This window comes from Stylophora pistillata, chromosome 2, assembly GCF_964205215.1.
Source record: "Stylophora pistillata chromosome 2, jaStyPist1.2, whole genome shotgun sequence".
NCBI classification, from domain to species: domain Eukaryota; kingdom Metazoa; phylum Cnidaria; class Anthozoa; order Scleractinia; family Pocilloporidae; genus Stylophora; species Stylophora pistillata.
Window position 1 is genome coordinate 52,522,333 of NC_142520.1, and position 12,332 is coordinate 52,534,664.

Sequence of the window (12,332 nt, forward strand, 5' to 3'; positions counted from 1 at the left end):
ACTGGACAGGATGAGTCTTTGCAAGTTCTAAAGACCACCATTCTCAGTGGCTGGCCAGCTCAGAAAGATCAAGCACCTGTTAACATCAGAGAATATTGGAACTATCGTGATGAGCTGTCAATACACAATGGAGTTCTCTTCAAGGGTTCAAGAGTAATAATTCCACGTGTCTTGCGGCCTGAAGTTATGTCCAAGATACATTCAAGTCACTTGGGCATAGAAGCCTGCCTTCGCAAAGCAAGAGACTCCGTGTTTTGGCCAAACATGACTGGAGATGTACGTGACCAAGTCTCACAGTGTTCCATCTGCAGTGAATGGCAATCCCAAAATCCAAAAGAACCAATGCAAAGTCATCAGATTCCGGACCGCCCTTGGAGTAGAGTTGCGGCGGATCAGTTCAAGCTTAATGGAAAAGATTACATAGTCCTCGTAGACTTCTATTCGGATTTTATCGAAGTGAAGATGTTGCAAGAGAACACATCAAGTGCTGTGGTTGAGTTTCTAAAAGAGCAGTTTAGCAGACATGGGATACCAGACACTTTGATCACTGACAACGGTTCCCAATTTACAAGTCAGGAATTCAGGCAGTTCGCACACAGTTGGGAAGTTGTCCATGTTTCCTCTTCGCCACACCATCACAAGTCGAATGGTAAGGTAGAAGCAGCCGTGAAAGTGACCAAGTCTTTACTAAAAAAAGCCCTTAAGGACCACAAAGACCCCTGGCTAGCACTGCTTGATCAAAGAAATACCCCTACAGAGTCAATAGGTTCAAGTCCAGTACAGAGACTTATGTCCCGACGCACAAGAACTCTACTTCCAACTGCCACTAACCTCCTGTACCCGAAAGTACCAGGAAATGTGGATCAACTACTCCGGCTAAAAAGACAGAGAGCCAAGTTCTATCATGATCGTTCCTCCCGTCCCTTACCCGAAATTGAAATAGGACAGGACGTCAGGGTGGCCCCTCTACAGAAGAACGACGTATGGAAGAGAGGTACCTGTGTTGAGAAACTCTCCGACAGGTCCTATGTAGTGAAGACGGAAGATAACAACCACCTGGTCCGTCGAAACCGTGCTTTCCTAAAACCAGCTGAGAAACCAGCTGCGCCGACTCCCTCATCTAAGGTAGTTGATCTCAACACAAGTCAGCCTTCAAAGCACAGCTCACCGCCAGCGATGGTCCCTGGACCCAAGCCAATATCACCAGCAGTCAAGAGAACAAGGACCAGAATAATAAAACCTCCCGCTAGGCTAAGTGACTACTCAACTTAGGTCTGTGGATCTTAAAGTGCAACTTAGGCTTAGGACTGTACAGAGACATTAGTTTCAGTGAACCTTTTGAATTTTTTTTACTTCGTTTCCTCGTTGTGTCGGGTTAAGTTCGTTTTGCATTTCTATTATTTATTTTTTTGAAATTTAGTTTATGGCCATGTTCAGCTTTGTTTGACAAAGAAAGGGAGATGTTACGATGTTGTGTGACACGCCATGTGCTACTTGCCGTATTTGGGCATTACCTTATTTGGTGATTAAAATAAATACACTTCTACACTCTCAATCGCCTCCTACATGTTGAAACACTGATAAACTTCTTCACACACTGATCTATTATTTGGCAGCAGAAAAATTGACATGGCCAATCACCAGGCTGAAAAATAATGAACTGTTTTGCATAATCACCCGAACCAGCACTAAGTGCTATGTTATATGCTGTATTAAACCTGTATTAAACCTGTATTAAACCTGTATTAAACCAGCACTAAGTGCTATGTTATATGCTGTATTAAAGTCCTCTTTGGACTTAAGTTGTAACTCCACAAAGTCAACAAGGTGTAAGTCATCCATTTTTCTCATTGTTTTCACATTGTCATTTTCCGAATACTGATGGGTGTTGAGTCACTGGCGTTGAAGTTCTGGGTTGAAAAAAGCCTCGGTAATCCAGTTTGGTATTACAGAAGCATATGAACTGCTCATGTTTTGCATAGATGATGCAGATGTTATAATTTGTAGGCATGTGTTTATACTGATGCCATTTACATCATGCATGATACCGGCCTGCAGCACACTTACAGCAGGTATGTTCTTAAAAGCTTTAACGACTATTGTACACATTGACTTTGTTTCAGATGCCTTATCTCTCTTTGGTCTTCGTTTGGTGTGAATTGAGGTGAAATCATCTATGATCAGGACTAAAAGCCACTTGTTTTCAATGGCATCTTGAATGAAATGTTTGAATGACTTGCAATGATTTTCAGACAACAATTTAGCAGTGGTGTTCACTGTCCTTCTTGCACAAGAGAGACCCATAATGTGCTGTGTGTCCATACCTTATTGATTTAGATTACAAATCCTAAGGTAACGGGCATGGTCAGTTTGAAGTGCATTGCATGCCTGACTCAAACAGTAGCAAAGGTTATAAATAACTGACCCAGCCCTTCTCTTATTGAGATTAATACGCTCTGTGGAGTGCCTTGCTGATGTAATTGCATCAAGAATGGCATCAAGAATGGCATCAAAAATATTTGTTGCCCCTGCTGAGATGCAGAATTCTCTGAACATTTCAGGCTGGTAGATGTGGATTCCCTTGTTAGCAATTAACTCGCTGTATATTTTGTTTTTGACCAAGCTGAGTTCTTGCTTTATGTCACATCCTACAGAATACATGGAAGAATAAAACTTGTCTCAGACAAGTATAATGTTCAAAATATGGCTTTCAAGGGTTAAATATTTGTGAAGAGTTGACCTTGTTGTAATGCATTAGATGAAGATTCCTGTCATGTACATGGAACTAAATTTACTTTTATGTACAATCAATCTTTGAATTGAAACAGATGATAGCTGTTGCTTTTCTTATGTGAATCAGGTTCTTTCAAAAGTAGCCTTTGTTTTCATTAATTCCTCATGAAGGGAAAAGCATTGTTGTGAGAAAAAGGTCAAAACTAGGCTTATGTTCATCTAAAGCCAGTTTACAAAGCTCCGTACACAGTCAACCTTAAAATAATACTGCAACTATTGGTTCAATTTATTATTTATTTCTTTGAACAATGAACTATAGACTCTGGATGAATAATGCTTGTACATGTATGTAAGCTTGCTATTGTGTACTTTTGTTTGTACCATTTTAGGGTTTAGTAAAATTATACATGTTGGGATTTTTATTCAAATGTATCTTTATTTATTTGTTTATTTCTTTGTTTTATCAGTTACTTTGAAGCTAATTCATCTGACTGAGCCGCCTCCATTAGTATTTCTTTATTTGAAATTATAACTTTGGAGACTGATGCATGGCTGGAAGGTTGCTTCAAAGTGCATACCAGAAGTAAATTGTCTGCCTTTCTGTTGACTGATTAATTTCCACTACTCCCCTGCTACTTATCAAAGAGAGCTAGTGATATGAATCGGACAGCAACAGTTTGCTTGGAGTGTCTGTGTGTGTGGTGGGGGGGGGGGGGCATTTGCCAGGGGTAGGAGGTTGTTTTATATTAGAGTTTGGGAGCAAATCTAGCCAAATAATTATTAACTTTCAGAGGCTTGAAATTGTTAATTTTTTGCTCAAAATTACACTTCCCCTGTGAGCAACTATGGTTGTAAGTTTCTTCTAGCTGGGTTATTTTTTAGACATTATTTAGTGTTGAAGACCTTTTTTCTCGAAATTTTAATTGATCCTTTACTGAAAAGGTTCCTGGCATCACAGTTTTGTTTATTATTAAAGATGGTGTCTACAATCAACTAATTAATTACACTACTGATTACAGATAAAAGTGGAATTCAAAGGCAGACCAAGCAAGCGATTTTACTTACTTTGCGATAAAATCTTCAAATTTTCCTCCATTTTAAAAAAGGTCTCCTTTGGTATAACTACCATCTCCCTAGCATTAGCTGCACTAGCTAAGACACTAGTTACACACTCAGAACCCGACACTGACATGACTGGTCCTTTTCTCTTCGGAACTCGTCCGGGTTGGTTGAGATTCGACTGAACATACTTTGAACAAAAGATAAATACCAAATTTTAGAAGGATTCTACTCTTCAAGCCCACTGAAAATGTTTGTTTTACATTTTCGTTGACTTGTTTACAAATTAAGTTTGGCAATATCAATGAAAATATAACACTTCTGTAGTTCTGGCTCCACGGGGCAGCGTTCGATCTTTATTTCAGCATCACAAGTGTACGTGAGATAAGAGAAATTAAACGCGAGAAAACACTAACGCGATGAAATGTCTTCCCCTTGCTTCTGTACAGTTGGAGAGCTTTTCTGCAGGCTTCACAAATGTCTCCCGATGTTGTCTGGAGGAAACCAAAACAAGCTTCCAAGTCGGCGTTTGACTGCCTGTGTCCACCACGAAATGGAGTTTTCTGAGACTTTTTCCCGCAAATTATACACCCATGCTTCGACCTTTTTACACTTTCTGTCACGTTTCCCATAAAAATTAGTGCACACGCTAGCAAAACGAAAAACAATTTTGTTTGCACCGCCGTTGCACACCACTTCGTGTCAGTTTCGAAGAAGCGAGCGGGAGTTTGTGAGGGCGCGCAGCAGCGGCTAAACTCATCGAAACTCAAATCATGTGCATGCGCAGACAGAATGCCTCTCTGCTCGAAAGCGCGGTCAGTGGTCATCAACTTTAGGCTGCCAAGCGCTTCCATATGTTTGAAGACTGAGTTCGAAGAAGACATCGGCCCTTTGCGTGGGTTTAAGTTGGAAAATATGCATGATACTTCTCCCTGTTTGTTATATTTGATCCTTTGAATGTTTTTTTTAATACTAAGACCACGTCTTAACAAGTAGCGGTATAGGGGAGTAATTTTGTTAGGAGTTGTGTGCTGTTTGCTGACTTAGGCTGGCGTCCAGTTACGAAGCGCGATTTTGGTTCTTCAGTCGCCCTCGCCCTCAGAATTGTCAGAAACAGCGATAGTTATCCAGACGAAGCAGGAGAATAGTTCTGTAAGATACTTTTCCGGCGATTCTGAAGACTGGTTGGATTTTTAAGTGTTATTAGCATGAAGCGATACAGGTAATTATTCTGTTGTGAAAATATTCTTACACTCACTTTGCGCCCACTTGCGGTGCCTTTTCATTTTGGTAATTATTCGCTTGGCTGAGAATTTTACCTTTATAGACTGATTTTTCGCCATTCCACCCTTCTGACTTTCTGTGCCTTTAAGAACGTGTAATAGAGATCTACTATCAACTGCTGTCAATAAAGGCTTAATTCAAGATAAATTATAAATGAACCGATCATGTTGGACGGTCTCAAATATTGCATATTTTCAGCCCCCTCATTCAATCGCCTATATAATAATCTTTGTCGAGCCTTCGCGCAGCAAACGATTTACAATTTTTTCGATTTCCACTTCCGTTGTAAACATCACTAAACAAGGGTTATTCTGTTCCATCAACAGCTACTTTAATTTCCGAAACAGCTCTAATTGTTTTACACGAAAGCATTTTCAATGAAACCCACTTTTTAATTATTATATTTTTATAACTCAGTCTTTTGAAACTTTTACAGGCACATGTATGTTTACCTGAAGTATATACCACTATCTTGCATGTGCATTGCATTAATTTTTGCAAATAATCAACTACTCTTCTTCCATTCTTTTTTTTTAAGATTAGCTTTGCTTTGCTTTACATACACATCACATACTCTACCACTGTAAGGATAATTATGATTCAAATCAGTAATATTACATCATATCCCTACAGAACATTCTTATGAAACATTCCTATTTGACTTTTAGCCATTTTCTTTCAAGGTGGCAAAATATATGTATATTGCCAAAATTAGTTAAGAATTTCTTATTGACTACAACTAGTGTAGCCATAAGTAGTTGTATATTTACGGGCTCCTCGCCAAAATCTTAATTATAACAAAAAATCCATACCCTTTACCACAAAATTTGACTGAAAAGACTTTTTGCTACATTTTTAAATAGACCGATACCTTAAATAACCCTCATATTTAAATAACCATACTTTTGACAACACGAGTTAAATAAACTTGATTTTTAAATAACAACTTTTTTAAATAACCCTCATATTTAAATAACCACACAAAATTATAGTAAAACTTTTTGACTCAAACCTTGAGTCAAAAAGGGGAGCACGAGGGGCTAGCCCCTTGTAGGAGACTTTGAGAGGTTTAACCTCTTGAAGTTTACCCTCTCCTATAAATCATTTAAAGAAGAATAAAAAAAATAATTAAATAAAAAAAAATTTACTTTGATAAATAAAAATGTCAGAAATGAATTCACAAACAGTGCTTCAATTGAAAGCACTCGCAAAAAATCTTGGATTGAGAGGATATTCACGTTTGAAAAAAGCTGAGCTTATTGAAATGATTGAAGAGTCAAGAGATACCACAGATATCACAGATACCACAGATAACACAGTTGCCATAGCTGACATGACTGATATATCACAATTTATAGAACAAATAAAAAGTCATGGTCAAGAGATATTGTCATTATGAAGAATTGCTTAAAAAAAGAACTTACAAAGATAAAAAATAAAAAAATTGATTTAAATAAATAAAAAAAAATAATTAAATAAAATATTTGCAAAGATAAAAATGAATGATATGAAAACAAAAGATGAAAAAATAATCAAAGGTGAGATGCCACCACCATCACCACCACAACAACAATTTTACATCTGGGTACGAGAGGGTAGACCCCCTCGCAGAGTGAAAAGGGTTAGGTTTTAACCTAACATATCGAACCTTTTTAACACAAAATTGTGTTAAAAAAAAAAATGATTTAAATAAATTAAAAAAAATATTTAAATAAAATATTTGCAAAGATAAAAATGGTTGATATGAAAACAAAAGATGAAAAAATAATCAAAGGTGAGACGCCACCACCACACTGGATACCGAGAGTGGGCCCTCGAAGAGTAACAATGGTTTACGGAGATGGTAGGCCCCCTCGAAGAGTAACAATAGATGGTAGACCCCATCGAAGAGTAACAAGGGTTTACCTGCAAGATGGTAGAATAATAGGGGTAAGCACTCTCGCAGAGTAATAAAGGTTTACCCTAGCATATCGAACCTTTTTTTAACATAATCTCTGTATTTTTTGTGATATGACGCATGTGCCAAGTTTGGTATCAAATCATTGATCAGCGATTCATATTTTTCAATCCATTCCAAATCACTCATACTCCACTTTCCATTCTCTCTCATCGAATGATTCAAGTGTACCAATATCGAATTGTTCACAGACAAAGCGATGTTGAGTTTTTCGATTTTCAAATCATATTTTTTAAAATCCTTATACTTTTTTACAATCGTAATTGGAACAAGTGCAACCAAAGCTAGCAAAGGATTCACAGTGATAGATGTCGGCACAGCCGCACCAACACCAAGAATCACACCGGCAACATCGAGTGCAATTCCTTTCTTTATGAACAATCCCTTCACATACTTCATAATAAAACCGAGTCTGTAAAAACGATCATGCAAAGATTGTAGCAATGACAATGTCTCTTTGTCAATGGTGTAATCAATATGATTAGATGCTTGTACAATTTTTGACGTGCAGTCCATTTTTATATTTCACAAGAAAATATAAAAATTAATCAAAAAGGGGAGCGCGAGGGGGTTTACCCTCTCGCATTAATCCTGCTTCGAAATCATCAGATAGCTGAAATCCAGTCCATCGAGTTGAGTATTGCTGTTATCTGTCGCTATGCTCAGCGATGTGTTCGCTTGAAAATATAATAGAACGGTATTGGCGGTATTAGTCCAAGCACTTCTTGTGTTGGGCAGCGCCATCAATATACCGTTTGCCGTGCTCACGAACGAATTGCTCAAAGTAAACCTGAGATGTGATAAATGTTTAGACTTGACACCATCGATGTATGTAATCATATACATACCAGCGTTGTTGATTATGAGTTTTGTGTTGTCTGAACTGTTCACTGTGAAATCAGCATTAGCACTCTGTGATACGTTTGTGGAATGATCTGATGTTCCATTTACGTAAAATGTTACCTGTGACGCGTTGTTATGAGCGCAGTTTCCTCGATACCAGATCTTTTTCGTTGCGTTTGTCAGCGCCGTCTTTGTCGCTTTTGAATCGATATTTGTCTGTAAAGATGTTTGAATATCATCAACATATTTTTTCGTTACCGCTGAAGAGGCAACAGACGGTTGTTTTGCGAGAGTAAGCGCAGAATTTATACGAACTCCACCACTCACAAAGCTGTACCAAGTTGTCCAAACAGATTTCGGTATGCTGTTGTGATAACCCTTTGATCCATAGACTATCACCCAAATGGGGAGTTTCTGGTCGTATGACTGACCAGATTTGTTTTTGATCACCACGTCAAACATCAAATAATTAGGTGTTGCGTTACTCCATTTAGTCATGTGAATCAAGGCGACGATGTGATTTTCAAATCGATTGCTTCGCTGAGTTGAAATTGTTTCAACACTGCTGGTTGCCGTCAATGTCACAGAGTTCGGATCGACTTTACTCGATTACCAACAAAGCTCACAGACGACAGTGTATTCTGACTTATCCGCTGAATACATATTTACACCAAAACGTGATGAATAATAACCCTTGGAAGTGTCGAGACTTAAATCAAACGGTTTTGTTCTGGGATTCGTGGGGTACAGAACAACCTGGTCAGTGATCGGTTTGCCGGAGATGTCGTCCTCGTCAGAGAACTGACCGTTGCTGCTCATGATGTAAGAGAGGTCGTTACTCAGCTGAGCTGGAGTTAAGTTGTGAGCCAATCGATCTTCGATGAATTTTTTGTTTACAAGATCGCTGTCGGCTGAGGCTGTATGACTAGAAGTGACTTTGTTGGAACCCATTGCAAGATCACCTGTCATTGTATCACCTGATTTATTTACCTTTCTTTGAACTATAATATACAAATTCGTAACAGTTGAATCTACATACTTTTTGCTCACAGCTTCGTCATTATCTGCAAAACTATCAGGCAGATTCACGATTTTACGTTTTCTAGCGTCTAAGATTTGTTTGTCGTTTAAGTTGCGAAAGCTTGGCACTGTCTTTTTCACGTTGTCAACGTATTGTTGATTTGCATTGGAGAGAGTGGTAATATCGAGTAGACCCTTTAGATGTCTTTTCATTGCGCCCGCTTCATATCGAGAGATGAGTGTGTTTGAATTTTCATAAGTAGACTGCTGAGCAGTAGTCATACCCAGATAGTTCTCTCTCTTTGAATTGATAACATCGTTGCCGTTCATATCGAGATTGGCCGTCATCTTTTGAGTGCCATCCAGTAGCAACACGGATGATGTATCTGCTTTACCACTCAAACCGTTCAACACAGTTGATGAATCAGCTTTTTTTGCCAACTCGGTGTTGAGTTTATTTTCATTTACAGCAGCAGTACCGTTGAGCGGTTGATCGCTTAGACCCGTAACCTGTCGGTCAGCTCCATGTGTGCTTGTAAAAGTTATCGCCTTTTTCAAATCTGAAAGATCGATGTTACTACCTGAACCAGCAGGTCCTTGCGGCCCTTGAGGTCCTTGCGGTCCACGTGGTCCTTGCGATCCTGTATCACCTTTATCACCTTTATCACCTTTATCCCCCTTTGATCCAGCAGGTCCTCTTGGTCCTTGCGACCCTGTATCACCCTTTAATCCTTGCGGACCTTGTGATCCTACATCACCCTTTGGTCCTTGTGACCCTTTATCACCTTTATCACCTTTATCTCCCTTTGATCCAGCAGGTCCTTGTGGTCCTGTATCTCCCTTTGATCCAGCAGACCCTGTGTCACCCTTTGGTCCTTGAGGTCCTGTATCTCCCTTATCTCCCTTTGATCCTTGCGGTCCTGTATTTCCCTTTTCTCCTTTTGGACCCGGTGGTCCTTCAGGTCCTTCTTTACTTGCACCTTCTTGTCTGTGATCTATTTCATGATAACCGTCAGAATATCCCATATTTTTGTTTGTTTATTATATATTCAGAAAATAGTTTTTTATAAATCGTTCGTTCGAAAAAGCATCACTGTGTGACAGATGTTTTGTCACATCGTTAAAAATAGAGTACAAGCTTTGACGTACAAGAGAAGGTTTCATTCTTTTACTTATTTCATTCAAGAAGAAGAGGCAATAATAACCACACAAGACGCTTGTCAATGCCTGATAATGTGTGTTGTTGAATGCGTAGTTAACTCGATGTTTTTTGCAAAGCGTCAACACCTCTTGCGGCGGATCAAGACCGAAACTGTCAAAGTATAAGATGAGATCAGAACCAAAGACCATTGCCACCCAGTGTGAACCAGACTCATGCGATTCATTCAGATTGATAATGAAAGAGTGTCCCGCTTTACAATCTTTTATTTGATCTCTGGATATCACACCTCCAAAGTTTGGAATCTTGAGATAATCGACCCAGTTTTGAATGTCGAGGTTTGTGATTGGAACATTTTTGAAGGGAGGTCTTTTTACAATAGAGCCCCCAGTAGTGGCACTCCGTTGAAGGGGGAGTCTTTGCCCAGCAACAGACCTTGTCCTTTCTGCTTTTTTTTCCCGCCTCTTCCAATTGTCGGCACAGGTTCACCCAATCCCGGTGGGAAGAAAATTGGTTGTTCATCCCAATACGGCCTGTTTTGCATTCCCTTGCCACTCTTTTTCGGTGCGCGAACATGTAAACCTCTCCCTTTCGAGTTACCGCTTCCGGTCAACGCTTTCAGGAGTATCGGCACACCGATTGAAGCGAGAAGAGTTCCGAGAAAACCTCCACTCTGACTTTTTGTCGGCTTCATTTTCAAGTTGCCACCAGAGTTAAGAGCATTTGCAAGGTCTTGTTTCTGCTTCTTTGAAAGAGCGTCCACATACGGCAAAAGTTTCATAATATTCGAATTTGGAATCAACATACCACCCGACACCGAAGGGACCGAAGGGTGACCGGCTCCAAGAATCTTATCGGTAGCAAAATTGCCCAGACTTGATAGCGCTCCCGTTGCCAATCCTGGAAGAGCCTTTGTGGCAAGATTCATTGCTTTCGGGAGAAGTTTTGTACCAAGGGCTAGAAGTGAAGAGAAGAGACTGCCGCCTTTTTGGACAACTTTTGTCATTTGTGTCTTGCTGATTTTCAAATCAACTCCTTTTCCTGAATTTATTGCTTTTTTGATCTTTTTGATCTGTGTCTGCGTCAACATCATCTCGTCAGAACCACTCAACTCATTGTGTGAGAGACGTATAGTTATTGCAGATTTTTCGTTGAAAGCTTTAGCAAGCTTCCTTTTCTGATTATCAGAAAGAGTTACGCTGTATGGATAATAAACTGTCATTTTTATTATGTACGCTACATAATAAAAATTTTTTAAAAAAATACGGGGAGCGCGAGAGGTCAGCTCTTCGAATCGCAGGGGAGCGCGAGGGGCAGCATGCCTCTCGCATCGAATTAATTCCTGATGAGTGCTTTTCCACTCATGACACCAACACTGATTTCCTCATCATTCAGAATCATTGCATAGATGTGATAATCAGCGTTGGTTGTGTTGTTGAGACTGTACTCAAAATCAAGACGTGTTGCCGCTTTCATGATCTCTGGTGGTTGTTTTGTCAAATCAAAGTAAAGTATTCCATAGAGATCTTGAAACTGTTTCATAGTGATCGCTGGACCGAACAAGCTGTTACTTGCAAGTTTTGAATAACTCGCAAAATATTTCCATGCTCTTGCCAGCTCACTGCTAGGATCAAGTTCCTGATCTGGATATCTTGTCCCGTTTTCAACGCGAAGTTGTGCTTTTGTAAAGTACCTCGCGTTTGCGATGTTATAAGTGTTGAACACAAACATGTTTTGTTCTTGATCGTCAAACTTAGCAGCATTCAGAACCCAAACGAAGACATGTCTTGGACTATTGACGGCACTTGTGATATTGAATTTTCCATTTTTGTGTCTAAGTGGTCCTGAAACACTGATTTGCTCTCTCTGATAAGTCCATGTGTGAGGTTTGAGGAAGTTATCTATATACGACTTTTGACCAGCGTCATTCAGATTGATCATCGGCACCCACAAGCGGAATTTTGTCACGATGTATCTACCTGCCGCAGCCGCATTTGATCTGAACAGCACCTCATTATCTTCTTCAAGAGTTACATCGAAAGTAACCTTTGCATTGGGAGGTATCTGCTCTTCCAGAGAGTCAAAGAAACCGAAACGGTTTAGTGGCAAATGAATGTTGTTTTCAGCACCTGTGGTGAGAAGAGTCTTTCTTTTTGCAAATCCTTCATTGTAATCAGCGTTGTCTGTTGGTGCTATGTTTTGTGCATTCCCATCAAGAGCAAGTGCTGTATACTTTTGTATGATTGCTCCGGTGTTTGTGTCGAGATAGTGAAATTG

At 39.5% G+C, this 12,332-nt stretch overlaps 1 pseudogene; it reads right to left on the bottom strand.

Annotated features, from left to right (window-relative positions):
• Positions 1-1,734: 1,734 nt before the first annotated feature.
• On the bottom strand, positions 1,735-7,549 carry LOC148740284 (uncharacterized; annotated as a pseudogene).
• Between the last annotated feature and the right edge of the window lie 4,783 nt (positions 7,550-12,332).